Source organism: Fulmarus glacialis, unplaced genomic scaffold (genome assembly GCF_000690835.1).
Source record: "Fulmarus glacialis isolate BGI_N327 unplaced genomic scaffold, ASM69083v1 scaffold7057, whole genome shotgun sequence".
NCBI classification, from domain to species: Eukaryota; Metazoa; Chordata; class Aves; order Procellariiformes; family Procellariidae; genus Fulmarus; species Fulmarus glacialis.
Genome location: NW_009222516.1, coordinates 20,093 through 24,701, shown reverse-complemented (window position 1 = coordinate 24,701; position 4,609 = coordinate 20,093). Strand labels below are relative to the sequence as shown.

Sequence of the window (4,609 nt, the reverse complement as noted above, 5' to 3'; positions counted from 1 at the left end):
AAAGCCTATTAAAGCAAGGAGTTGATAATTCTGGGTAGAATTATTAACACCTACATAACTGTCATACCAAGGAAATTTTTTTTTTTTTTTTTCTGTTTGCTGTCAAAAGGATACCTTTTTACTACCCATTTCTTTTGTATACAAACACCATGCAGCACAGTGGTGAAGTTCAGATTTCAAAATTAGTTATTTATTTTGCACTTCAATATATTATTTCCTGTGAACCACTGTTTTAAGATATGAAAAATATAACACAGTACTGTTATAGTGAAATCCAAGGGTCAAAACTTTTGATGGAGGAATTCTGTTTTACATAAGCTACATAAGCAGGCCATTCTCAGGAAACTCGGTAATATCGAGTAATGGTATGTAAAGCTAGTATGTTTAACTTAGTGGTATAGATATAGGCTATGTTTTCACACTATCTGTTTGCCTTGCTCCCTGTTTCTCTCTAGGGCCCTGGTCCATTAATCATCCCTGCGTGTATGTGCTCATTTGCCTTTGGATCCCCCCCTGGAGTGAACCAGCTATTTCCTTCCAAAACAAAATCATGTCAGATTTGACAGAATAGTCTGTCTCAAAAACACAGTATGAATGTGACATGCATGACTTCTTCCACCTGACATAGTCCTCTATCATTATCTGAAGAGGACTTGCACCTTCAAATACGTCAACATGCCTTCACGCTGTGCCCCAAGGTAACACATGCTGCTGGTGCCCTCTGATCAAAGGCATCTCTCTTTCCTTATGTTAGGTGCTTTGAACTGTAAAAAAACACATGAAAAGCATGTCTCAGAAGAAGTCAATTCAAATGCCTCTGGCTCTGTATTAACACCAGTCCACTCCTGACAGGGCTAGAAGGGAAATATAAACTAATATCTGCAGCTGCACAGACAGCTCCTTCTCCAAGAATGCTTTCCCTGTGTTGGAAAACAGCCGCAGGCATCCAATCATATAGTTATGCTTAGGATCTTCCTAACACAAACTTTAGGAACTGTTCCCTCCTCCAAAATAGAAGTTGTGACTTTATTGTTTCTAAAAACAAAGAGAGAAAAGGGACTTATCTTTAACATCTTAACCTAGTTGTGAATGACTTTGCTTTGCATTAAATTCTCTCTTCTATCTGAGGAGATTTCAATAAATCTCTTCTACCTTCCAGGAGAGCACCCTACCAGTCAAGATATATATATATTAGTCTAGGTGATGTCATCCTTTACTGCCCATGTTGACTCTAGGCTGCAGCCCAGACAAAAGCACCTATTCTGAAAAATACTAATTTTATGTAGTATCTCATAGCTGATGTGTCATTATGACATACATTTTAAAAGGGAAGGTGGTCATAAACACTTACTTCAGTTTTGGAATCTGATCAAAAGCAGTGTCATGCATATATAGTTAAAACTAAAATATAACAATCTTTTTGTATACTCATTTTAAAATCTGATTCTAACTGTTCTTTTTCCCTGTCAAAGATTTCCAAGCAAATTGGAAGGATTTGGAGGAAGTGGAGGATTCTAGCAGTAAGTAGAAAAATCTCTTAAAAAATTAAATATTTTTAATAGTTTAACACATCTTTTCTGTGTAGGAGAAACGTAAGCACAATGTGGATACGAGAGAGGAAAAAGAGAAAAAACGTCTGCTGAATTGTGAGAGCTTTTTTTCACAAGCCTTATTAGTACATGAGGTAGAAAAGGGGGGCTGTCTCTTCCAAGCCTTCTAGTAACTCTACGCCTTAAAAAGATAGACATAAAAAGTCTTGAGAGTTTTTTTCACTAGAGATGCTGCTGCTGCAAGCTCTTCCATAGTATGACTGCTCTTTATACCTAGCATCAGGCAATTAAGATATCTGATACCCAGCAGGTTGATCTGAGATGTGGGTGTAAGAGAACATTCACATACAAAGGTTAAACTACTCACTCTGCCACTGATGCTGCTGTGGTTACAAATTTTCATGCCTTGTCTGAAGATGAACATCATAGCAAGGTTATAATTGGTTACAGTCTATCTTTTCCAAAAGGCAAACATATACAAGCAGCACTGTAACCACTGCATTTTATATCACATCTTTCATGCTGAACAAGCACCTTTAAAAGCACCTGCTGGTTTTCCTCCCTGTGACAATACACAGCACAATAGACTTTAATTTAGGCAGGACTCTGAGTCATTGTACACCTAGCACAAACTGCATTTCATTCCATAATATCCAGTAATAAAACAGATGAATCATGTACAAAGACTTCCTCAACAGTATTGCCTCATTTGACGAGTGCTTTTAAAATACTGCTAGGTTTGTCCATGGTTTCTTAATTTAATTTAAAGAACTTACCACTACAGGATTTTCATAGTTCTAGTTCTGTGAAGATACTTATTTTAACCACCTGAAGGAAGTAAGACTAAACTGCTGAGAGCAGTTTTCTCCCTATGCCAGAAAAATCTTATTTAAAAAGAAAAAAAACCTCATAAATTTGAACTTTTGAAAAAAAAAATTCTAAATGTTCCAGATAAAAAAAATGTTGTCCAGAAGGAATAAAGTCCAAAACACACTTGCAGCTTGGATGCTTATAGCAACTGATGCTTAACAATATCTAACAATTCTAACAAGTATGTCTAACAAATATGAAGTCAGGCAAAAATGCCAGGAGGTCTGTGTGGATGAAGAAGGAGTTCCTCACCAAACTCGAACAGGAAAAGGAAGCATACAGGAATAGAAAGCAAGCAGGGAGTGGTAACCTGAGAGGAATGCAGAAACATTGTCTGAGCATCCAGGGATGCAGTTAGGAAAGCTAAAACCCAAATGGAACTGAATCTGGCCAGGGATGTCAAAGGAAACAAGAAGGGCTTCTATAAGTACATAGGTGACAAAAGGAAGACTAGGGAAAATGTGGGCCCACTGCTCAACAAGATGGGGGACCTGAAAAAGGCTGAGGTACTGAATACCTTCTTTGCCTCAGTCTTTACAGGCAAGACCGGCCTCCAGGAAACCCAGGTCCCAGAGACCAGGGGGAAAGGCTGGAGCAAGGAGGATGTACCGTTGGTGGAAGAGGGTCAGGACAGGGAATACTTAAGCAAAATGGGTATACGTAAGTCCACGGGCCCTGATGGGATGCACCCACAAGTGTTAAGGGAGCTGGCAGATGTCATTGTGAGGCCACTCTTGGTAATCTTTGCTCGATCATGGTGACTGGGAGAAGTGCTAGAAAACTAAAGGAAAGCAAATGTCACTTCTGTCTTCAAGAAGGTGAAGACGACTCAAGGAACTAGAGGCCAGTCAGTCCCACCTCAATCCCTGGGAAGGTGATGGAACAGCTAATCCTGGAAAGCATTGCATTTCCAGGACCATTAAGGATGAGAAAATAATCAGGAGTAGTTAGCATGGCTTCACCAAGCAGAAATCTGCTTGACCAACTTTATAAACTTCTGTGATGAAGTGACTGACCTGGTAGATGAGGGGAGAGCAGTAGATGTTGTATACCTGGACTTCAGTAAGCCCTTTGACACTGTCTCCCATAAGATCCTCACAGAGAAGCTCTTGATGTACAGGCTGGATGAGCAGACAGTGAGGTGAATAGAAAAGTGGCAGAATGGCCAAGCCCAGAGCATGGTGATCAGTGGTGCAAAGCTTAACTGGAGGCCAGTAGCTAATGATGTATCCCAAGAACTAATACTGGGTCCAGATCTATTTACCATCTTTATTAATGATCTGGATGATGGTGCAGAATGTACCCTCAGCAAGTTTGCAGACAACACCAAACTGGGAGGAGTGGCTCATACGCTAGAGGGTTCTGCTGCCGTCCAGAAGGACCTTGACAGGCTGGAGAAATGGGCTGACAGAAACCTCATAAAGTTCCACAAGGGGAAGTGCAAAGTCCTGCACCTGGGGAGTAACAAACCCATGCACCAACTTATGCTGGGGGTCACCCAGCTGGAAAGCCGCTTGGCAGAAAAAGACCTAGAGAACACGAAGGTTGAACATGAGCCAGCAATGTGCCCTTGCTGCAAAGAAGGCTAATGGTATCCTGGGCTGCATTAGAAGGAGCTCTATTCAGCACTGGTGAGGCCACATCTAGAGTAATGTGTCCAGTTCTGGAAAAGAGATGTGAACATACTGGAGAGAGTCCAACAAAGAACCATGAAAATGATTAAGGGACTGGAGCAGCTCTCATATAAGGAAAGGGTGAAAGAAATGGGACTGTTCAGCCTTGAGAAGAGAAGGCTCAGGGATGATCTTATCACTGTGTACAAATACCTGAAGGGAAGGTGCAAAGAAGACAGAACGAGACTCTTTTCAGTGATGCCCGGTGACAGGACCACTGGCAGAGGCATTGGGCACAAAGTGAAACACAGGAGGTGCCATCTGAACATCAGGAAACCCTTTTTTACTGTGAGGGTGACTGAGCACTGGCACAGGTTGCCCAGGGAGGTTGTGGAGTATCCCCCATGGAGATATTCAAAAGCTGTCTGGACATGGTCCTAGCCAACTTGCTGTAGGTGGCCCCACTTGAGCAGGGGGGTTGGACCAGATGACCTACTGTCGTGGTTTAACCCTAGCCGGCCACTGAGCACCACGCAGCCGCTCGCTCACTCCCCCCGGGTGGGATGGGGGAGAGAT

At 41.9% G+C, this 4,609-nt stretch overlaps 1 pseudogene; it reads left to right on the top strand.

The window, feature by feature from the left end:
* Window positions 1–675: 675 nt before the first annotated feature.
* On the top strand, window positions 676–4,051 carry LOC104079430 (annotated as a pseudogene).
* The last annotated feature ends 558 nt before the right edge of the window (window positions 4,052–4,609 follow it).